This window comes from Haematobia irritans, chromosome 4 (assembly GCF_050003625.1).
Source record: "Haematobia irritans isolate KBUSLIRL chromosome 4, ASM5000362v1, whole genome shotgun sequence".
NCBI classification, from domain to species: Eukaryota; Metazoa; Arthropoda; class Insecta; order Diptera; family Muscidae; genus Haematobia; species Haematobia irritans.
Window position 1 is genome coordinate 185058335 of NC_134400.1, and position 26449 is coordinate 185084783.

At 30.4% G+C, this 26449-nt stretch overlaps 1 protein-coding gene across 1 annotated transcript in view; it reads right to left on the reverse strand.

Moving 5' to 3' along the window:
* Positions 1-26449, reverse strand: part of Oatp74D (Organic anion transporting polypeptide 74D) — a 111074-nt gene that overhangs the window by 32464 nt on the left and 52161 nt on the right. Inside the window, exon 3 of the mRNA XM_075304606.1 lies at positions 24765-24838. The gene's annotated coding sequence lies outside the window, so the exon portion shown is untranslated. The remainder of the gene's footprint in view (positions 1-24764; positions 24839-26449) is intronic.

The following is a 26449-nucleotide window of genomic DNA, read 5'->3' on the forward strand; positions in this document are numbered from 1 at the left end:
ATAAAAAAAAAAAATAATTTATTGAAAGATATACATATATACATAATATGATGTTAAGTTAAATTTAATTAGAATTTAACGTGAATTTTATTTAATATGATTTTAAGTTAAATTTATTATGAATCAAAATTTAAATTTATTTGAGTTCAATTTGAATTTAACTTGAATTTTATTTAATTTCAATTTAATTTCATACTATGTATACACTCAAAACAAAAGTGAACTCACTATTTCACTAAAGCCAATTTAACTATATTTTAGTTCATGGACTTATTATATTTGGTGAAAATTTCATTTACTCTAATAAATTTTTGCGTACGTTAGTTAAATGAACTAAAAAGACGGACAAAAAATTATACACAAATTAAGCATAATAATTTACTAAATTCGTATTGGTCATAAAATAGTTCATTATTTCTTCAAATTTGTAAATTTGACTACAAAAGCGTCCATCATGAACTTCGTATGTCACTAAAGACATTCTTGCAATTTTGAACTCCAATTTTTTCCTTCAAACTACAAAATTTTCTTTAAAAATTTAAAAAAAAAAAATGATTTATGTCTAATAAATTTTCTTGAATTTGTCGAAAATTTTTACATATTTTTGTGATATCGGCGCGATGCCAGCGCTTGTAATACTGTTTAGTTAAAAATTTCTAAAAATATTCAAAATTTTCTAAAATTAATCAAAAGTTTTCTTCCTGGTGGGTTCACTGTTTTTTCAGTGTATATGTATATATTTGAATTTAATTCTTAATTTTTTAAATTGAAATGGAAATTAATTTTGTTTTAAGCTAAATTTAATTTGTGTTTGATCTGAATTCAATTTGAATTTAATTTGAATTTTACTTAAATATTTTTTTAAATGCATACTTATTGTTTATTACATTTTAAAAACATTTAAAATCTAACAGAAGAGATACAATAATTTAATTTAAATTATATTGATTTGAATTTAATTTAAATTGAATTTTGTTATTTTTATTTTCAAATTCAATTTATTAAATTTTAAAAATATTCGTAAAGAGAGGTACACATTTAAAGTTTTTTGTTTTATTATACCCTGCACCACACTGTGGAACAGGGTATTGCATATGTTTGCAACACCCAGAAGGAGACGAGATAGACACATGGTGTCTTTGGCAAAAATGCTCAGGGTGGGCTCCTGAGTCGATATAGCCATGTCCGTCTGTCCGTGAACACATTTTTGTAATCAAAGTCTAGGTCGCAGTTTTAGTCCAATCGACTTCAAATTTGGCACAAGTATGTGTTTTGGCTCAGAATAGATCTCTATTGATTTTGGAAGAAATCGGTTCAGATTTAGATATAGCTCCCATATATATTGTTCGCCCGATTTACACTCATATGACCACAGTGGCCAATCTTTTACTCCGATTTAATTGAAATTTCGCACAGGGAGTAGAATTAGCATTATAGCTATGTGTGCCAAATTTGGTTGAAATCGGTTCAGATTTAGATATAGCTCCCATATATAGCTTTCGCCCGATTTACACTCATAAGAGCAAAAAGGCCAATTTTTTGCTCCGATTTAGTTGAAATTTTGCACAGGGAGTAGAATTAGCATTCTAGTTATGCGTGCCAAATTTGGATCAGATTAAATTTGGATGAAATCGGATCAGATTTAGATATAGCTCCCATATATATGTTTTTCTTATTTCGACAAAAACATTTTCCTTGTAAAATCGCCACTGCTTAGTCGAAAAGTTGTAAAAATGACTTTAATTTTCCTAAACTTCTAATACATATATATCGAGCGATAAATCATAAATAAACTTTTGCGAAGTTTCCTTAAAATTGCTTCAGATTTAAATCTTTCCCATATTTATACCCTGCGCCACACTGTGGAACAGGGTATTATAAGTTAGTGCATATGTTTGTAACCCACAGAAGGAGACGAGATAGACACATGGTGTCTTTGGCAATAATGCTCAGGGTGGGTCCCTGAGTCGATATAACCATGTCCGTCTGTCCGTCCGTCTGTCTGTGAACACATTTTTGTGATCAAAGTCTAGGTCGCAATTTAAGTCCAATCGCCTTCAAAATTGGCACATGTTCCTAATTTGGGTCAGAATAGAACCCTATTCATTTTGGAAGAAATCGGTTCAGATTTAGATATAGCTCCCATATATATCTTTCGCCCGATATGCACTAATATGGACCCAGCAGCCAGAGTTGTATACCGATTTTCTTGAAATTTTGTACAAACATAACACTTAGTCGTATAGTCAAGTGTGCAAAATTTGATTGAAATCGGTTCAGATATAGATATAGCTCCCATATATATCTTTCGCCCGATATGGACTTATATGGACCCAGAAGCCAGATTTTTGGCCGAATTTGATTGAAATTTTGCACTAGCAGAACAATTAGTAGTATAGTCAAGTGTGCAAAATTTGATTGAAATCGGTTCAGATTTACATATAGCTCCCATATATATCTTTCGCCCGATATGGACTAATATGGTCCTAAAAGCCAGAGTTTTGGCCCAATTTGGTTGAAATTTTGCACACGGAGTAGATTTAGCATTGTAGCTATGCGTGCCAAATTTGGTTGAAATCGATTCAGATTTAGATATAGCTCCCATATATATTTTTCGCCCGATATGGACTTATATGGCCCCAGAAGCCAGAGTTTTATCCCGATTAGCTTGAAATTTTGCACAAGGAGTACAATTGGTAGTATAGTCATGTGTGCCAAATTTAATTGAAATCGGTTCAGATTTAGATATAGCTTCCATATATATTTTTCGCCCGATATGGACTAATACGGTCGCAGAAGCCAGAGTTTTACCCCAATTTGGTTGAAATTTTGCACTAGGAGTACAATTAGTAGTGCAGTCAAGTGTCCCAAATTTTATTGAAATCGGTTCAGATTTAGATATAGCTCCCATATATATCTTTCGCCCGATATGCACTTATATGGACCCAGAAGCCAGAGTTTTATCCCGATTAGCTTGAAATTTTGCACAAGGAGTACAATTGGTAGTATAGTCATGTGTGCCAAATTTAATTGAAATCGGTTCAGATTTAGATATAGCTTCCATATATATGTTTCGCCCGATATGGACTTATATGGCCCCAGAAGCCAGAGTTTTGGCCCAATTTGGTTGACATTTTGCACAAGGAGTACAATTAGTAATATAGTCATGTGTGCCAAATTTGATTGAAATCGGTTCAGATTTAGATACAGCTCCCATATATATGATTTTCTCATTTCGACAAAAATGATCAAAATACCAACATTTTCCTTATTAAATAGCCACTGCTTAGTCGAAAAGTTGTAAAAATGACTCTAATTTTCCTAAACTTCTAATACATATATATCGAGCGATAAATCATAAATAAACTTTTGCGAAGTTTCCTTAAAATTGCTTCAGATTTAAATGTTTCCCATATTTTTACTAAAATTGTGTTCCACCCTAGTGCATTAGCCAACTTAAATTTTGAGTCTATAGATTTTGTAAAAGTCTATCAAATTCTGTCCAAATCGAGTGATATTTAAATGTATGTATTTGGGACAAACCTTTATATATAGCATCCAACACATTTGACGGATGTGATATGGTATCGAAAATTTAGATCTACAAAGTGGTGCAGGGTATAATATAGTCGGCCCGCCCGACTTTAGACTTTTCTTACTTGTTTTTTACTGACATTGTGTTTTATCCCAGGGCGTTATACGACTTAAATTTTAATTCTAGAGACAAAAAGTTGTCTCCATTAAAAGTATTTGTATCAGTAAATTTGAAGTAGTTGAGATGGTAACACAAATGTTTGTGTACATAGTGGTGAAGGGTATAATATAGTCGGCCCCGCCCGACTTTAGACTTTACTTACTTGTTTTTTACTAACATTGTGTTCCACCCTAGTGAATTAGCCGACTTAAATTTTGAGTCTATAGATTTTGTAGAAGTCTATCAAATTCTGTCCAGATCGAGTGATATTTAAATGCATGTATTCGGGACAAACCTTTATATATAGCCCCCAACACATTTGACGGATGTGATATGGAATCGAAAATATATATCTACAAAGTGGTGCAGGTTATATATAGTAGTCGGCCCCGCCCGACTTTAGACTTTCCTTACTTGTTTGTTTATGCTTTAATGGGGTGTTAAGTTAATTAATTTTAATTTGAGTCTCATTTGAATTTAAGTTGAATTTAATTCGAATTTAACTTGAATTTTATTTAAGGTGAACGAAAGCTGAAATGAATTTAATTTAAATAAATTCTTTTCAAATGCATATTTATCTATTTATACAGTTTTAAGTATTGCATTTAAAAATATTAGTAATTAAATAAAAAGATACAATAATTTAATGAAAATTAAATTGATTTGTGGTTAAACACAATCAAATATATGTTTTTTTTTCAATATTTTTGTTATTTATTTCAGTGTGCACATATCAACGTTTTCCCCCAATATAGAACTTCTACCATCTATGGTTAAGACTTTCCCTATCTTTTGAGAATAACAATGTGAATTCAATAGCCAATGTGGATGTGGCAATTGATGCCATAGAGGAATGGTGCTAGTGATGTTGTTTGACATTGCACAATAGTTGCAATAGTCAGCAGTAGTAGCATTTTATGGTATATCGTTTTTTGCTTAGGCATTTTCAATGAAATTGTCTAAACATTGCCTATTGGCTGCTATGGCAGTCTGATGGAGTTTTGTTGCATGTGCAACGGCAGCAACTATGATCGACTTGCTTTTTACGCCATTAGACTGCATCATTGAATGTTAAAACCAGTCGGGGTTTTCCGTACATAATTTGTTTTGTTTAGGTTGTTGCAAGTTTGCGCAATACTCATATGGGTAACGTAATAATATCACTATGTGACTGATCCTAAAGCCTTGGTGGGACTAGGAAATCAGAAATAAAATTAGACGAAATTTGGTCTGTAGTAATTGGATTTCATGGAAGAAGTAGTTTTTTATTTGTTTGGTTTTGTTTTATATATACATATATAAACAGAATGTTTGTTAGATAGTGATAACCCATAGCTTGGTAGGGAGGAATATAAACATAGTTCTGTAGAGGTATCATTAATGCTTCACGAATTACTAACAACTAACAAAAGATTCAGTTGCCTGGCACATAAACCAGAATTCTCTTTTGCGTCTATCCTTGTTTTACTTCGGCTTTACCCCTGAGCTCATTTTTCAATACATACACACAGAGAAGTTATTGGTCGAAAATCGATTGCTGTAATGAAAATTCTGCAATTCTGCAACAATGAAATCACAGTTGTGTTAATATATTTACTTTATTTACAACCCTTATTTTGTTCCTTCTACCATTTGGCGCTTATTATTATAGATTTTTGTTTATAATACAAGTCAAATAGTTGTCTGAACTAACTGTCTCTCTTTTGAAAAAATTTTGATCGAATTCGATAAGCACAACCAACCTTATAAACCCCTCATAACTGTAATTTAGTATTCAGAACTTTCAATTGATACTCACAGCCGAATTGCTTTGGAAGTTTTTTTAAATGTCAATAATGTTATTACCAATTATTCAATGTTGAAGGAAAACGTGTTTTTTTAAATTTAAGATAAAAACCACTGAAAACGGAAAAAATTTCAGCCGTTTCCAAGTTTATTTGACTCCTCGGTGGACTGGCTGTCAAATGGTTTTACGAACAACTCGCGCAGGCTTCAGGATATCCAAGGCACGAGTCAAATCGAGTTACATATATAGTTTTGGATGTGGAACAATTTTATTGCCTTAAAGGGCAAAATATTAAACCATTTAACGACTTTAATGCGTCTGCCAAAGGAAGTGACCATGGCGAGTAGATTCTTATTTATTTTTTAAAACTCCAAACTAATTGTTCGACTTAATTTGTAGTGTTTTTAGACTGGCTATGTTGGTCCATTTTATGGTATACCACTATGTGCTCAGGTCGGACCCCATTTACTAAGGTACTAAGAGTCCCTATCAATTCTGCAATCCATACTAGCGGCTATACTTTTAAAGGTGAAAATTTTTTAAAATTGTTATCAATGTATTGTATTCAGGTATAAAGTGATTTTATGTACGTTTCTATTATCTAAAAGTATAAATAAAATACAATATTTTGAGGAAAACATTATTTTCAATTCGGTTAAGGTGTTAGTAAAGTTGGGCAATACAACCAAATGAAGAAGGGAGCAACGACCAATTTCATTGTCTAATACAACCAACTCCATATATAGTATTAGTTGGATTTCCCATAATTCGATTGAGTCGACCGAATTTGTCGGGTATCACAACTGCCAGCAGATAGTTGTTGTAACTGCCAAAAGGAGGTTGGCAATAAATTCGATTATCACAACCAATCTGTACTCTCTGTGTACATGCATGTTGTATCCTTTGAGGGGTATTTGAAGATTTGTAGCCATTTGATTGACATTGCGGCATGGATCTCTTCGAATTGTTTCAGTTGTAAGGTTTTTCATATTAAGTTAACATTTCTATCAGTGTATATAATCATAGGTTAGTTCCAAATTCCCCTCAAATTTAATTCTTATTGGTTTAATACGACCAGACCAGGCCGGATATTTACGATTAAGTGTACTATTTTGTATGTCGAATCAATAATCATTTGCATATATGCAATGTAAATACACATGCATATGTATGTATGTATATGCCTGCCAAATAAGCCCATATTTATTTGTCTGGTACAAATCAATTGAATATTAATTACAGATATTTTTTTTTTATTTTGCTTGGGTTTTTGCCTACAAATCTGTAAAAAAAAAATTGCCTTTTTTAAAACTCATTGCATGATGCATGCAATGAGCAAATTGGTTATTTGCATATACATATAGTCGTCACCATACGAAAACATACGTACGTTCTGATATGTAAATGCAGTCGGTCATTTTAATGTCCAGTCATATACGTATGTAGTATGTGTAGTAACTGAAGAACTCATATACGTCAATACATTTGATCGAAGCAATAAACAAATAAAGGCCTCACTATAGTGAGTGCAATAAAGATATATTACACACTTGAATGGGGTGTCGCCAACAAAGCATTTTATGTTGGGTAAGGTCAGTTTACGTTTTTCGCTCACTCATTCTCACCCCTATTCTCAGCTATAAAGACCAGAGCCCATAATAGTTTCACACAAACTAACAACACCACTTTTTTTTATCGTCTGCTGCATAAAAACCACAACCACAGACAACACCAATACATTGACAAAGGGCTAACTTAGAAATACTTGATGTATTAGTAAAAACGTCATGGACAACAAATAATGTAAAACCGGAGCAATAACAAATATGTTATCATATGCAATTTGATTGCAATTCTATAATTGAGAATTTTAAAGAGAGCGATTCAGAGAGAGAGAGAGAGAATGGTTCGGCAATGCAAAATGAGTAACTGCAATCAATACATGTAAATTAAAAAAAAAACAACAAACATCTCTTGCCACTAATGCAAACAAAATATGGTTGCCAATAGCTTTAATGAATGAATTAATTGATCAATTATTAAATAATTACGTCAATTCTATTGATATTGGAGTTTAAAGAATTTGCATAGACAAATGATGCTTTGGGAAAAAAAACTTCGGGAAAGACCAATGCTTACAAAAAAAAAAACACACATACACAAAAAAGGTAAACATTTTAAACATTTAACTACCACATGCGAAAATTGTACGTCCATTTTTTAAGGTTTTCATAATGCGTTGCTATAATAACGATAAACAGAAAAATATCACCAAAGAATTTTCCAAAAAAAAAATTTCAATTGAAACAAAATTTAATCACAACAATTAATCGTATCAATTCATTTTTTAATTGGACAAATTAAGTTTTTAATTTACTTTGGTGATTGATATTAATATTTCTGTGATTAAAGACATTTCAATTAAAAATTAAATGGATCGATTAATTTCGTGATCGAAAACAAAAAAATATTTTTTTTTCAATGTAGTTGAACTTATTTTTTTGGGTCATTTAGATTTTGGAAAAATTTACTTTTTAAGTAATTTTTTTCTAAAGGATAAAACAAGAATTGAATTAATTGGATCAACTGGGATGTGAATGTACCTCTTCTGTATGTAAATATTACATTTTTATTTGTATACCCTGCGCCACACTGTGGACCAGGGTATTATAAGTTAATGCATATGTTTTTAATTAACTTTTTAATTGGCACGGGCATTGATATTATTATTTCCGTGATTGAAACAGGTTTCATTTAAAAATTAATTTGGATCAATTGGGATGGGATGACTGCGAACGCCTTTCCTGCCATGTGTAAAACCATTGAGAATTTTATATGTGGGTGTGGGTGTGTGTGTATACATTACATCAACAATGTGATGTGTGTCAAAAACTGTGCCAAGTGGTTGTTTTTATTTTTTATTATTTTATTTTCAAACGCCTCCCAGCGGGAAATGGAAGCGACGTGGAATCGTTGATGGAAGTGCTGTTCGGCTAGCTATAAGGCCTGGACGCTGCATTACATGTTCATTTCAAAATAACATACACTGAAAAAACAGTGAACCCACTAGGAAGAAAAATGTCGGTTAATTTTAGAAAATTTTAACTAAACAGTATAACAAAAGCTGGCATCACGCCGATGTCATAAAAATAAGTAAATATTTTTCGACAAATTCAAGAAAATTTTTTATTTTTTTTTTCATTTGTTAAAGAAAATTTTGTAGTTTGAAGGAAAAAATTGGAGTTCAAAATTGCAAGAATGTCTTTAGTGACATACGAAGTTCATGATGAACGCATTTGTAGTAAAATTTGCCAATTTAAAGAAATATTGAACTATGTTGTGGAAGGCGCGAATTTAGTTAATCTTTATCCTTCATTTGTGTATATTTTTTTCTTCGGTTTTAGTTAATTTAACTAACGTACACAAAAAATTATTAGAGTAGAGGAAACTTTCTAGAAACATAATAACTCCATGAACTAAAATAAAGTTAAATTGGCTTTAGTGAAATAGAGATTTCACTTTTTTTTGAGTGTAGGATTGGATGGGAGACCAAGGCCTTGCCTCTCGCTTCTATTCGTATACCTTCTAGAGGTAGTGACGTTGATGCCATGTTCACGGATGAAAAAGACTGTTTTTCATATGTTTGGCTATAAACATTATATGTTTGGAAAACAAATTTTTAAACACAATATTTTTGAGTGCAAGCATATAATGTTCATAAACTAGCATAACATGTTTGGTACATATATGTTAATATGTTAGAACATATTATGTTTGGGACATAAAATGTTTTTAAATATAATATGCTTGGATGCAACATATATTAATTTAGAAATAGCCTATAACAATATATGTGTTTAGTAGCTTGGAGCGCTATTTAACAGGGAGCGATATTGAATTAAGTTGGTGGTTGTTGCTTGTTATTACAAAATTAACATTTTATTTTTCCTTGGGCAATTGATCAGCTACTTCTTTGATCCTTACAAACTGTGTGGTCCGCTGTTGTTTGGGAGAATTTTTTTTAAGCATATAATATTTTTGGGTGCAAAATGCTTCCAAACATATTATATGTTCACATAATAACATATTGTTTTTTAGAAGACAACATTATTGAATTTGGATGCAAAAATACAAAATGTTTGGAACTTAGACTACCCAAACATATATTGTTTAGACCAATATGCTTTCAAACATATTATATATTGGAAGAGATCAAACATATAAATGTTTGGGCAATACTCAAAAATGTATATGCTTGAAGCAAAATATGTTTGGGAGTATATGTTACAGAAGCGATTTTTTGTGAGCGTGTGGCCACATAAAACCACGTGCCACTTCTGAATAAATAAATTAACACAAAACACAAAAAATCCGTATTCTCCGTCCATTCCAAGAAACAATCAACACACGACTGACGCGCAAAATGAAAATCGTGTGTACCTGGTCAATGTTTTTATAAAATTCTTTTCGCTGCAAAAAAGTTAAAAAATGTAAATGGTCTTTATGGCCATGTAATGGTTCTAGACATGTCTATACTCAATCTATAAAAATACTTTTTTCCCTGTAAAAAAGTAAAAAAATGGAATGGTCAGGAACATGATTTTCCCGACCATTTAATGGTTTCAAATTCTATCATTTAAATGATAAAACATGTTTGCGGCATTTGAGAACCATTTAAATGCTTATTGCCAACATATATTTTTCTCCGCTCGAAAACTATTTTTACAAAGACAAAATACATGGTTTTCGCGGCAATTACATGCTCTAGATAAGCATTAAATGGATGCGGCAACCATGTCCAAACATGGTTTTTCTGTGCGTGTGTGGAACAGGCTATTATTAGTTAGTGCATATGTTTGCAACATCCAGAAGTAGATGAGATAGACACATGGTGTATTTGGCAATAATGCTCAGGGTGGGTCCCTGAGTCGATCTAGCCATGTCCGTCCGTCTGTCTGTCTGTGAACACATTTTTGTGATCAAAGTCTAGGTCGCAGTTTAAGTCTAATCGCCTTCAAATTTGGCACAAGTTCCTGTTTTCGGTCAGAATAGAACCCTATTGATTTTGGAAAAAATCGGATCAGATTTAGATATAGCTCCCATATATCTTTCGCCCGATATGCACTTATATGGACCCAGAAGCCAGAGTTTTACCCTGATTTGCTTGAAATTTTGCACAAACATAACACTTTATCGTATAGTGTTAGTATAGTGTGCCAAATTTTATTGAAATCGGTTCAGATTTAGATATAGCTCCCATATATCTTTCGCCCGATATGGACTAATACGGTCCCAGAAGCCAGAGTTTTACCCCAATTTGGTTGACATTTTGCACTAGGAGTACAATTAGTAGTGTAGTCAAGTGTGCCAAATTTGATTGAAATCGGTTCAGACTGAGATATAGCTCTCATATACATCTTTCGCCCGATATAGACTTATATGACCCCAGAAGCCAAAGTTTTGGCCCAATTTGGTTGAAATTTTGCACTAGGAGTACAATTAGTTGTGTAGTCAAGTGTGATAAATTTTATTGAAATCGATTCAGATTTAGATATAGCTCCCATATATAACTTTCGCCCGATTTTCCGTCATATGACCACAGAGTTCAAATTTGTAGTCCGATATAGGTGAAATTTTGCACAGGGAGTAGAATTAAAATACTAAGTATGCATGTCAATTTTGGTTGAAATGGGTTCAGATTTCTATATAGCTTCCATATATATACTTTTCCGATTTGGGCAAAAATGACCAAAATACCCACATTTTCCTAATAAAATCGCCACTGCTAAGTCGAAAACTTGTAAAAGTGACTCAAATTTGACAAGTTGTCAAAATTACTAGAGAGAATGGGCGGAGCTGATCTATCAAAGACAATTTGTTTGCTTCTTTAACTCTCAAGGAGGAAATATTGCTTTTACTTTCACCTAAAGTCAGATTCAATTTCACGAATTCAAGATTTGATTAATACTGTAAGTAAAACTGAATTTTCGTTCTTATAACAATAATGTAGGTCCTTCTTTTTCCAATTCTCAAAGAAGGCACAGAATAATGTTTGCGGGCATTTTTTAGAAAGGAAGTGCAAGGCATTTTAGCATGCATTATTGGAGAAGGCATATGGGAAGGTATTAAGGATCCGAAAATCATGGGTTAAGAAGGCATGATTTATGCGGTACTTCGTAATTTTCCTGCTGGGCTGTCATAACATCGACTAACACAGCTGTAAACGTTGAGAGATTTGATATAAAAATCAACCCGAACTTATGATGATGCGATGCATTTAAGAGATTTGTTTTTTACTTATGGAGTTTTGGCTTTTTGCGCATTGCCCAGGGCTGCCAATTTCAAGAAAAATCGTCACTTTTTTCAATAAAAATCGTCATAATCGGCACTTGCATTTTAAAAATTGTCAAAAAATCGACAATATACATAATATTAAAATTAAACATATTTTTTTTTTGGGTAAACACAGAACAAAAGTATTTATTTCATATAAAGGGTGATACGGTCAAAATTTGGTCAAGGGAAAACGCGTGTAAATCGGTGAAATCATTTATTTAAAAAATCAAATTATATTTCTTTTTCAAGTTCAATTAGTATAAAATTCAGGAAAAATATTCAGTTAAGCTTTCGCTTTTCCAAATTCGAATTTCCGGGCCTCACGCTTGACACCTGCCATCAGATTTTGTACAGCCACCTTGTCCACCTTCTTCGCCGCAGAAAGCCAGTTTGCCTTGAACTGATGCTCGTCCTTAGCAGTTTTTTTGGTCTTCTTTAGGTTCCGCTTGACAATAGCCCAGTATTTCTCAATTGGGCGGAGCTCTGGCGTGTAGGGAGGATTCTTGTCCTTGGGAACCACCTGCACGTTGTTGGCGGCGTACCACTCCATGGCCTTTTTACCGTAATGGCAAGATGCCAAATCCGGCCAAACCGGTACGGAACAACCGTGTTTCTTCAGGAAAGGCAGCAGACGTTTATTCAAACACTCTTTCACGTAAATTTCTTGGTTGACAGTCACGGAAGCTATGAAAATGCTGCTTTTCAAGCCACAGGTACAGTTGGCTTGCCAAACCAGATATTTATTTGCGAACTTTGACAGTTTTATGTGCTTGAAAATATCTGCTACCTTTCCCCTTCCTTTTGCCGTATAAAACTCCTGTCCCGGAAGCTGCTTGTAGTCGGCTTTGATGTAGGTTTCGTCGTCCATTACCACGCAGTCAAACTTCGTCAGCATCGTCGTGTACAGCCTCCGGGATCGCGCTTTGGCCGTCGTATTTTGTTTATCATTGCGGTTTGGAGTCACTACCTTCTTGTAAATCGATAGTCCGGCTCGTTTTTTTGGCTCGATGCACTGTTGTAGACGATACACCCAGCTTATTTGCGGCATCTCGGAGAGAGAGGTTAGGGTTTCGCTTGAAACTACCGGCAACTCTTCGTCTTAGCGGCTTCCGGTTTTCGATTTTCCCCCGATCCAGACTTCCTGGCTGTCGACAAACGTTCCCCAAACACTTTAATTACATTTGTAACGGTTGATTTGGCAACTTTTAGCGATTTTGCCAGCTTTGCGTGCGAGTAGCTCGGATTTTCGCGATGCGCGAGCAAAGTTTTGGTACGCTTGCTTGGACGGCATTTTGACAACTGAAGAGTGAATTCCAAAATCAAAATAGGAGCAACATTCTACACACACACACACCTTCAAAATGAGGGGTGTTCAGGTTTTTTAAATGCAAAATTGAAAGAAATACGTCAAGTTTATATTGACCAAATTTTGACCGTATCACCCTTTAATCGGCACTTGCATTTTAAAAATCGTCAAAAAATCGGCAATATACATAATATTAAAATTAAACATATTTTTTTGGGTAAACACAGAACAAAAGTATTTATTTCATATACAAAACAGAAAATTAATGTACACAACTATGCACTTCAATAAAAAAAAAAAAAATATAAAAAGAAATCAGTTTTGTATACGAATAACATTTCCATAAAAATTATTTTCTGGTTAAACAAAAATAGATATGTCTATATGTGGTTATTTTTTTTATACTGTACTAGAATTTTATCATAATTAGTAAACGTTTCTATTGCACATTCTGAGTAAATCATTATCAATTTTTCATTTTAGGTTATTTTTTGAACAGAATATTCCATCCAATGAATTATTCTCCAGCTATCATCTAATTTTAGTTTTTTGCTTAAAAATTTCTACGTTTGCTGTGGAGTTTGGAAGAATCATGATTATTTGTATGAATTTTGACAAAACTCGAAAAGCCAAAGTACTCCAGGTTTGTTTCCGATTTTTTTTTTAATTTTATTCAAATTTATTGTAATATTTTCAAAATTTCTTCAAAATGTAAAAACTTTAACTCGCTGAACTGTGTGTCTAAAGAACTTAGTTAATATCGTTAAAATCGGAATTGTCCATTTTGTGAGTAAAAAATCGTCAAAATGCCGATAAATCGGCAAAATTGGCAGCCCTGGGCATTGCCGTTTTTTACATTTCTCTCTCTCTCTCTCTTGCTCTATTTTTTGAGAGTTCATTTTTGTTTATGCAATAGACTAAAGAGATGCATATCAGATTAACGTAAAAATAAGAGAGCCTAACTGTCTACATTCGCACTCAAACATCTATCTATTTATCTTTCTAAAATGTATTTGCGTTGCAAAATAACAATCTCTTAGTTACAATTCAAAATTTGTTGTCCTATACAATGTATGTAAGAGTATATGACACTCATGGACATTGTATAGGACAACAAATTTTGAATTGTAACTTGCAGATTATAAATCAGCAATCACTTGTATAAAAGGTGTATATGCATATTTTATTCGTGTATGCATATGTATTAGGTGATTCATTTATTATTAAAAATATTTGTTTTTTGACGTTCAAATACACAATGAATAATTAAACGGGGTTGGCAAACGTTGTTACATCTTTTTTTTTTTTTTGATTTCTTCGAAACTTCATATTTATTGCGTGAAAAACTCTATTCCAATTCCAATTAGCATCTGGTGAATGGGACAGTCACTGCGTGGACTAAATAAAGCGGCGATTTTGAATGTTATCCCTATCTTGATTTACCGTTCATGGATATGCGATCAACCTCCATGAAAATATATGATAAATAGCAAGAACTTTAAAAATCTAGAATATATTACAATTTTCTCGCAATATTCTTTGCCGCTGAGGATACATATTAAGCTCAACTTTGCATTCCCATGCTTTCAATTAATGCTGAAAACTTGGAAATTACGTAAATCTTTATACAATGACAATTTATCACTTAACTGTGTGATTACTTACTTCCAAACTAGCGCTATAAATTGAATTTTACAACTTTTCATATTTTTAATGTTTATTAGCAATAAACAAGTATATATGGCCGTAAGTTGGGCCAGTCCGAAGCTTATGTACCCTCCACCATGGATTGCGTAGAAACTTCTACTGAAGACTGTCATCCACAATCGAATTACTTGGGTTGCGGTAACACTTGCCGATGGCAAGGTATCTTAAAACTTCCTAATACCGTAATATATAACACATACTCCTTACGTGGTATAGATTAAACTAAAAAAGGCCGATTAAATACGTAATTAATTAAGTTTAAAGTTTCTATAGAAATAAAATTTTGACAACATTTTCTATAGAAATAAAATCTGGAAAAAATGTTCTATAGAAATAAAATTTGGAAAAAAATTTCTATAGAAATAAAATCTGGAAAAAATTTTCTATAGAAATAAAATTTTGACACAATTTTCTATAGAAACAAGTAAGGAAAGTCTAAAGTCGGACGGGGCCGACTATATTATACGCTGCACCACTTTGTAGATCTAAATTTTCGATACCATATCACATCTGTCAAATGTGTTGGGTGCTATATATAAAGGTTTGTCCCAAATACATACATTTAAATATTACTCGATTTGGACAGAATTTGATAGACTTTTACAAAATCTATAGACTCAAAATTTAAGTTGGCTAATGTACTAGCAATTGTAAGGAAACTTTGCAAAAGTTTATTTATGATTTATCGCTCGATATATATGTATTAGAAGTTTAGGAAAATTAGAGTCATTTTCACAACTTTTCGACTAAGCAGTGGCGATTTAAAAAGGAAAATTTTGGTATTTTGACCATTTTTGTCGAAATCAGAAAAACATATATATGGAAGCTATATCTAAATCTGAACCGATTTCAATCAAATTTGGCACACATGACTACACTACCAATTTTACTCCTTGTGCAAAATTTCAAGCTAATCGGGATAAAACTCTGGTTTCTGGGTCCATATAAGCGCATATCGGGCGAAAGATATATATGGGAGCTATATCTAAATCTGAATCGATTTCAACCAACTTTGGCATGCATAGCTACAATGCTAAATCTACTCCCTGTGCAAAATTTCAACCAAATTGGGCCAAAACTCTGACTTTTAGAACCATATTAGTCCATATCGGGCGAAAGATATATATGGGAGCTATATCTAAATCTGAACCGATTTCAATCAAATTTTGCACACTTGACTATACTACTAATTGTACTCCTAGTGCAAAATTTCAACCAAATTCGGTCAAAAAAATAAAAAAAAAAATTTCTATGGAAATAACATATTGACAATGTTTTCTATAAAGATAAAATTTTGGTAGATTATTTTTGGCTCGAGTGGCAACCATGATTATGAACCGATATGGACCAATTTTTGTGTGATTGGGGATCGGCTATATATAACTATAGACCGATATGGACCAATTTTGGCATGGTGTTTAGAGACAATATACTAACACCACGTTGGAAATTTCAACCGGATCGGATGAATTTTGCTCCTCCAAAAGGCTCCGGAGGACAAATCTGGGGATCTGGGGATGGGGGCTATATGTAATTATGGACCGATATGGACCAATTTTGGCATGGTTGTTAGAGACCATATACTAACACCATGTACCAAATTTCAACCGGATCGGATGAATTTTGCTCCTCCAAATGGCTCCGGAGGACAAATCTAGGGATCGATTTATATGGGGGCTATATATAATTATGAACCGATATGGACCAATTGTGACATGATTGTTAGAGACAATATACTAACACCACGTACCAAATTTCAATCGGATCGGATGACTTTTGCTCCTCTAAGAGGCTCCGCAAGCCAAATCGGGGGATCGGTTTATATGGGGGCTATATGTCATTATGGACCAATATGGACCAATTTTGGCATGGTTGTTAGAGACCATATACTAACACCATGTACCAAATTTCAGCCAGATCGGATGAAATTTGCTTCTCTTAGAGCAATCCCAAGCCAAATTTGGGGGTCCGTTTATATGGGGGCTATACGTAGAAGTGGACCAATATGGCCCATTTACAATACCATCCGACCTATATCAATAACAACTACTTGTGCCAAGTTTCAAGTCGATAGCTTGTTTCGTTCGGAAGTTAGCGTGATTTCAACAGACGGACGGACATGCTCAGATCGACTCAGAATTTTACCACGACCCAGAATATATATACTCTATGGGGTCTTAGAGCAATATTTCGATGTGTTACAAACGGAATGGCAAAGTTAATATACCTCCCATCCTATGGTGGAGGGTATAAAAAGATTGCTGTCTCTGATGTACATAAAAGTAGTAATATTTGAGAAATTTCCAACACAATCGTTGGAGGCAATGCATACATTCATGACATCTGGTAGAGCAAATGTAAATACAGCTGAACATGGCTATTACGAACTCACAGGATCAGAATTTTTAGTTCGTTATATGATAATACACACAGAAAAAAAGTGGTAGGCCGATAGCCTCTACACGCTCACAAAAGATCGCTTCTGTAACATATACTCCCAAACATATTTTGCTTCAAGCATATATATTTTTGGGTATTGCCCAAACATTTATATGTTTGATCTCTTCCAATATATAATATGTTTGAAAGCATATTGGTCTAAACAATACATGTTTGGGTAGTCTAAGTTCCAAAGATTTTGTATTTTTGCATCCAAATTCAATAATGTTGTCTTCCAAAATACAATATGTTATTATGTGAACATATAATATGTTTGGAAGCATTTTGCACCCAAAAATATTATATGCTTAAAAAAAATTCTCCCAAACAATATTGTGCTCAAAATTTTATTTATTTATTTATATATTTACAATCATAATGAATTATGAAAATAAACAGGTAATATAGGTGCTAACAACATAGGTTTTCGACCTGAATGCTCAAAATTTTGTTTCTGCCCAATTGTATATTCCCCCACATCTTTCTCACTTCCACGAGATTTTTTAGTTCTTAGCACCTTTTTCTGTAATACAAACATTGTAGAAGAAATTATTCAATTGTATGATTTTTTTATTTTAATTTTCCTTTTGCCGGACGGGGATTCGAACAGCGGACCACACAGTTTGTAAGGATCAAAGAAGTAGCTGATCAATTGCCCAAGGAAAAATAAAATGTTAATTTTGTAATAACAAGCAACAACCACCAACTTAATTCAATATCGCTCCCTGTTAAATAGCGCTCCAAGCTACTAAACACATATATGTTTATAGGCTATTTCTAAATTAATATATGTTTGCATCCAAGCATATTATATTTACAAACATTTTATGTCCCAAACATAATATGTTCTAACATATTAACATATATGTCCCAAACATGTTATGCTAGTTTATGAACATTATATGCTTGCACTCAAAAATATTGTGTTTAAAAATTTGTGTTCCAAACATATAATGTTTATAGCCAAACATATGAAAAACAGTCTTTTTCATCCGTGTAGTTGCTAGTGCCCGTATAAATAAGTTTATTGTAATTTGTAATTATAATAAAATAAATAATAAATAAATAAATAAAAAAAGTGAACCCACCATGAAAAAGAAAATATGGGTTTATATTAGAAAAATTTAACTAAAATATTTTAGTAATTGCAACATGATAAAAATTATTTAATAATTTTTGTCAAATTGAAGAACTTTTTTTTATATAATATGTTTTTCTGTTGTTTAATAAAATTCCATATTTTGGAAGAGAAAATTGGAATTAAATATTGTTAAAATGTCTATATGACAGACACAATTTAAATAAAATTTACTCATTTTAGAAACTTATGAACTCAATTTTAGCTAACTTCACCCATTGTAGGAAAATATGAACTATTTTCATATTTAGTAAAATTGTGTACTTCATTTGTATAAAAATAATTAAAATAAGAAAAATTTATTTACATATGACAAAATTCAACTAAAATCAAAAAAAAAATTGCATGAACTAAAATAACGTTAAATCGGCTATAAACAATTTCGATGTCTTTTTTGTGGGTGTATATTTAGTCACTTAATTGACTTTATTATTATCGAAACATTCTCAAATTTAACTTTTACTTTTAATTTTTCGATGCCATTAATATTTCGTAATTTAGTCGAAAGTTAAACACAATTTTTTTATTTTTTTTATACCCTCCATCATAGGATGGGGGTATATTAAGTTTGTCATTCCGTTTGTAACAAATCGAAATATTGCTCAAACGGACCCCCCAAATTTGGCTTGCAATTGCTCTAATAGAAGCAAATTTCATCCGATCCGGCTGAAATTTGGTACATGGTGTTAGTATATGGTCTCTAACAACCGTGCAAAAACTGGTCCATATCGGTCCACTTTTACGTATAGCCCCCATATAAACGGACCCCCCAAATTTGGCTTGCGATTGCTCTAAAAGAAGCAAATTTCATCGGATCCGGCTGAAATTTGGTACATGGTGTTAGTATATGCTCTCTAACAACCATGCAGAAATTGGTTCATATCGGTCCACAATTACATATAGCCCCCATATAAACCGATCCCCCGATTTGGCTAGCGGAGCATCTAAGAGAACCAAATTTCATCCGATCCGGCTGAAATTTGGTACATGGTGTTAGTATATGCTCTCTAACAACCATGCAGAAATTGGTCCATATCGGTCCACTTTTATGTATAGCCCCCATATAAACGGACCCCCAAATTTGGTTTGGGATTGCTCTAAGAGAAGCAAATTTCATCCGATCCGGCTGAAATTTGGTACATGGTGTTAGTATATGGTCTCTAACAACCATGCAAAAATTGGGTCACATCGGTCAATAATTATATATAGCCCCCATATAAATCGATCCCCAGATTTGTCCTCCGGAGCCTTTTGGAGGAGCAAAATTCATCCGATCCGGTTGAAATTTGCAACGTGGTGTTAGTATATGGTCTCTAACAACCATGCAAGAATTGGTCCATATCGGTCCATAATTATATATAGCCCCCATATAAATCGATCCTCAGATTTGTCCTCCGGAGCCTCTTGGAGGAGCAAAATTCATCCGATCCGGTTGAAATTTGCAACGTGGTGTTAGTATAAGGCCGCTAATAATCATGCCAAAAGTGGTCCATATCGGTCTATAGTTATACATAGCCGATCCCCAATCACACAAAAATTGGTCCATATCGGTTCATAATCATGGTTGCCACTCGAGCCAAAAATAATCTACCAAAATTTTATTTTTATAGAAAACATTGTCAAAATTTTATTTCTATAGAAAATTTTGTCAAAATTTTATTTCTATAGAAAATTTTTTCCAAATTTTATTTCTATGTAAAATTTTGTCAAAATTTTATTTCTATAGAAAATTTTTTCCAAATTTTATTTCTATAGAAATTTTTTCCAGATTTTACTTCTTTAGAAAATTTTGTCAAAATTTTATTTCTATAGAAACTTTAAACTTAATTATAATCGGCCTTTTTTAGTTTAATATATACCACGCATGGACTATGTGGTATATATTACGGTGTTAGGAAGTTTTAAGATACCTTGCCATCGACAAGTGTTACCGCAACCCAAGTAATTCGATTGTGGGTGAGTCTTCAGTAGAAGTTTCTACGCAGTCCATGGTGGAGGGTACATAAGCTTCGGCCTGGCCGAACTTACGGCCCTATATGCTTGATTTTTTTTTTGTGTTTGACATATGGACATTTAAAATTTTGTTTTTGTTTTTATTCGTAATAAATATAGTATTTTTAATGAAAATTTGTTATAACCATAAACCACAGAAAGAATGAATTAACTCGTGGGAAAATTGAACTAAATTTTATTCTATTTTTTAAGATTTTCATATTAAATTTATACCCACATTTAGTTCATAACATTTTTGAGACATAATTGAAATAGCGATTGTTTTTGTATGGGGGAAAATTTCTTAAAAAAAAAATTTTAAATATTAACTAATACAAAAATATTTTTCTTTGCAATAAACGTAAAATATTTTTAGCATTAGTTTAACGACGGAATTTTTTCTGCGAATAACTGTGTTTATTATGAACAAAGTTATTTGTATAGAGAATCCAAGAAAAAAATGTTTGGGAGCTGAAAGAATGTTCTTTTACTTTAAATGTGTTCCACTGTTTTTTTTTTTTAATTCTATTATATATTAGAAGACGGTTGTTATGGCTTGCCTAATTGAATTTACTATAGTAATCGCCGTTGTCACATGTCGGTCGGTCGGTCGGTCATTTGACGCCCCCAGAAATACTGTTGCTATTGTCACAAAATGGTTATCAGTATTACAAAATATTGCAATGAAGATGAGGGAATAGAATAGAGTTACGCATGATTGTAGGTCGATGGGAAAGTGCGTTGGTGGTTGATTAATAATGGTTGCGCATTTAATTCCATTTGGTATGTACCATTTGAAATGCATTCATTGATTAATTTTATGAATAAAAATTAATTCAGGAAATGAGATACTTTCGTATATACACGCATTGTTAATTCAAATGAAACTTCATTTCAAATCAAATGAAATTATTTTAATTTAAAACGAAACTTTTTATGTCAAGATTTTGGTCCGTTTTCGTCAAATCGCTATTTTTTTAAAAAAATTCTATAGGACTAAAATTTTGCGATCACTTTCTATAGAACTAAAATTTTGATATGGAATTTGGTTGATTTTGGTCCGTTTTCGTCAAATCGGTAATTTTTGAAAAATTTTCTAAAGGACTAAAATTTTGCGATCACTTTCTATAGAACTAAAATTTTGATATGGAATTTGGTTGATTTTGGTCCGTTTTCGTCAAATCGGTAATTTTTTAATAAATTTCTATAGGACTAAAATTTTGCGATCACTTTCTATAGAACTAAAATTTTGACAAAATTTTCTGTAGACATAAATTTTTCACAAAACTTTCTATAGATTTAAATTTTTGATAACATTTTCTATAAAAATAAAATTTTGTCAAAATTTTCTATAGAAGTAAAATTTTAACAACATTTTCCATAGAAATAGAATTTTTACAAAATTTTCTATAAAAATGAAATGTTGACAAAATTTTCTGTAGAAAAAAATTTCGACAAAATTTTAACTCTTAAATTATATTAATTCAATTAGGAAAAATGGTCTGCTGGTACGAATTTTGGTCCAATTGTGGAATAATATTGGTCGAAAATAAAAATTCATTGTGACAACGCTGGCAGTGAGTTATTAAAAGAGAGCGAGAGAGACAATTAGTGATGAACAGGGTTGCCATTTTGGTCCGATCGGACCAAACAAATTTAAATTTTTTGAATTTGGTACGATCGTCGGACCAAATTGAATTTGATTGATTTTGGTACATTTTCGTCAAATCGGTATTTTGTTCAAAATTTTTTGAATTTGGTACGATGGTCGAACCAAATGGAATTTGATTGATTTTGGTCCATTTTCGTCAAATCGGTATTTTTTTCAAAATTTTCTATAGAAATAAAATTTTGACAAAATTTTGTACTGTAATAAACATTGAAAAATGTTGTATAGGTACAAAATTATGTATAGGAAGAAATTAAATTTTGCGATAAATTTTTATAAAAATAAAATTTTGGCCAAATTTTCTATAGAAATGAAATTTTAGCACAATTTTTTATAGAAATAAAATTTGGACAAAATTTTCTATAGAAATAAAATTTTAACAAAGTTTTCTATAGAATAAAATTTTGAAAAAAAAATATTTCTGTAGAACTTGCGATAACTTTCTATAGAAATAAAAGTTTTGTCAAATTTTCTATAGAAATAAAATATTCACAAAATTTTCTATAGATATAAAATGTTGGCTAAATTTTCTATAGAAATGGACTTATGACAAAATTTTCTATAGAAATAAAATCTTGACGACATTTTCTATAGAAGTAAAATTATGACAAAGTTTTTATAGAAATAAAATTTTAACAAAATTTTCTATAGAAATAAAATTTTAAAGAAAATTTTCTATAGAAATAAAATTTTAACAAAATTTTCTAAAGATATAAAATTTTAACAAAATCTTCTATAGAAATAAAATTTTGGAAAAAATTTCTATAGAACTAAAATTTTAACAAAATTTTCTATAGAAATAAAATCTGGACATTTTCTATAGAAGTAAAATTATGACAAAGTTTTTATAGAAATAAAATTTTAACAAAATTTTCTATAGAAATAAAATCTAGACGACATTTTCTATAGAAATAAAATTTTGACAACATTTTCTACAGAAATAAAATTATGAAAAAATTTTCTTAGAAATAACATTTTGACAAAAATTTCTATAGAAATAAAAATTTGACAAAATTTCTATAGAAATGAAATTTTAACACAATTTTCTGTAGAAATAAAATTTGGACAAAATTTTCTAATAAACTAAAATTTTAACAAAGTTTTCTACAGAATAAAATTTTGAAAAAAAAAAAACATTTCTGTAGAACTTGCGATAACTTTCTATAGAAATAAAATATTCAAAAAATTTTCTATAGAAATAAAATGTTTCTATAGAAAAAAATTTTGTCTAAATTTTCTATAGAAATTGACTTTTGACAAATTTATCTATAGAAATAAAATCTTGACGACATTTTATATAGAAGTAAAATTATGATAAAGTTTTTATAGAAATAAAATTTTAACAAAATTTTCTATAGAAATAAAATTTTAATAAAATTATCTATAGAAATAAAATTTTGAAAAAAAAATCTATAGAAATAAAATTTGGCAACATTTTCTATAGAAATAAAATCTTGACGACATTTTCTATAGAAGTAAAATTTTGACAAAATTTTCTACAGAAATAAAATCTGGACAACATTTTCTATAGAAATAAAATCTGGACAACATTTTCTATAGAAGTAAAATTATGACAAAGTTTTTATAGAAATAAAATTTTAACAAAATTTTCTATAGAAATAAAATTTTAACAAAATTTTCTATAGAAATAAAATCTTGACGACATTTTCTATAGAAATAAAATTTTGACAACATTTTCTACAGAAATAAAATTATGACAAAATTTTCTTAGAAATAACATTTTGACAAAAATTGCTATAGAAATAAGAATTTGACAAAATTTCTATACAAATAAAATTTTGACAAAATTTTCTATAGAAATAAAATATTGACAAAATTTTCTATAGAAATAAAATTTTGACGACATTTTCTATAGAAACAAAATCTTGACGACATTTGTTATAGAAGTAAAATTATGACAAAGTTTTTATAGAAATAAAATTTTAACAAAATTTTCTATAGAAATAAAATTTTGAAAAAAATTCTATAGAAATAAAAATTTGAAAAAATTTCTATAGAAATAAAAATTTTACAAAATTTCTACAGAAATAAAAATTTGACAAAATTTTCTATAGAAATAAAATTTTGACAAAATGTTCTATAGAAATAAAAATTTTGAATAGAAATAAAAATTTGACAAAATATATTTTAAATGATATTAATTTAATTTGGAAAAATGGTCCGCTAAAAATAATTCGTAATTAGGTGGTCTTGTTAATTTTTTTTTTTCAAATAAAATTAAAGCTTTTTTATTTCAAACTAAAACTTTTTCAAGGAAAATAAGCAATTTTAAATTAAAATGAAAATGAAAGACTATGGATTACAATCCTTACATACTAGCTGAATAAAAAGTAGATAAAATGTAGAGTTAAATTAAGCATTAACTTAAGCACATTGTAAAGTCCAAATAATGCAAGGTATTCTATATCTATCTTCGTACGAAGGTAGATAATTAACAAATGAAATAAGGCAAAACAAAAAAAATATAAAAAATTTCTTTTGCAATTTTTCAACAAGAATGTCCCCAAATCATGGAGGCATAATCAATTTGAAATCTAAGAAATGCAGTATAGGGTGAGTTTCTGGTGTAAGGATTAACAAACTCTTTGTTTTGGAAGAAATTTTAGAGTCAAACATTATAAATTAAGTTCCCTTTCTAAGTTCTAAATAACTTTCATTGAATATTAAAACACTTACCAATATATTTTGTTTTTAGCCTATTTCTCCATTGACATGGCTCGTTTTCTTTTTATGGCCTCATTTGGGGGTTTCTAAAAGAGAAAAAAATATATTATTATTGTTATGGCTATACTCAGAACAAATGTTTAATTTTTGTTAAAAATATTTTTCTAGGCTAATACTTATTATGAGGATTTTGCATCTTTGGTTTAAACTTTTTTTTTTTTGAAATTAAGAAAATATTCTTTACTTTAAAGTAACTGTCGTAATGCGGATTTATTAACGGACTTTTATTTTGGCCCAACAAAATTGGACCAAAATTCGTACAAGCGGTCCATTTTTCCAAATTAAATAAATACGATTTAAAAGTTAAAAATTTTCCAAAATTTTACTTCGATAGAAAATTTTGTCAAACTTTTATTTCCATTCAAAATTTTTATTTCTATTTATGTCTATAGAAAATTTTGTCAAAATTTCATTTCTATAGAAATGTTTGCAAAATTTTATTTCTGTATAATATATTTTCCAAATTTTATTTCTACAGAAAATTTTATCAAAATTTTGTTTCTCTACAAAATGTTGTCAAAATTTTATTTCTATAGAAAATTTTGTCAAAATTTCATTTCTATAGAAAATTTTGACAAAATTTTATTTCTGTAGAAATCTTTGTTAAAATTTTAGTTCATTAGAAAATTTTGTCCAAATTTGATCTCTGTAGAAAATTTTGTCAAAATTTCATTTCTGTAGAAAATTTTGTCAAAATTTTCTAATGAACTACAATTTTAACAAATATTTCTACAGAAAAAAAATTTGTCTAGAAAATTTTGTCAAATTTTTATTTCTATTGAAAATTTTGTCAAAATTTCATTTCTATAGGGAATTTTGTGAAAATTTTATTTCTGTGGAGAATTTTAGTTCATTAAAAAATGTTGTCCAAATTTTATCTCTATAGAAAATTTTGTCAAAAGTTCATTTCTATAAAAAATTTGGCAAAAATTTTGTTTCTGTAGAAAATGTTGTCAAAATTTTGTTCCGCTAGAAAATGTTGTCAAAATTTTGTTTCTCTAGAAAATGTTGTCAAATTTTTATTTCTATTGAAAATTTTATCAAAATTTTATTTCTGTAGAGAATTTGGCAGAATTTTGTTTCTCTAGAAAATTTTGTCAAAATTTTATTTCTATAGAAAATTTGGCAAAATTTTGTTTCTCTAGAAAATTTTGTCAAAATTTCATTTCTATTGGAAATTTTGTCAAAATTTTATTTCTATAGAAAATTTGGCAAAATTTTATTTCTGTATATATATTTGTTTAAATTTTAATTCAGTAGAAAATTTTGTCAAAATTTTATTTCTATAGAAAATTTGGCAGAATTTTGTTTCTCTAGAAAATTTTGTCAAAATTTAATTTCTATAGAAAATTTGGCAAAAATATTGTTTCTGTAGAAAATTTTGTCAAAATTTTGTTCCTCTAGATAATGTTGTAAAAATTTTGTTTCTCTAGAAAATGTTGTCAAATTTTTATTTCTATTGAAAATTTTGTCAAAATTTTATTTCAGTAGAGAATTGTGTCAAAATTTCATTTCTATAGAAAATTTAGTCAAAATTTTATTTCAGTAGATTATTTTGTGAAAATTTTATTTCTATAGAAAATTTTGTCAAAAGTTTATTTCTATAGAAAATTTTCTGTAGCAAATTTTGTCAAAAT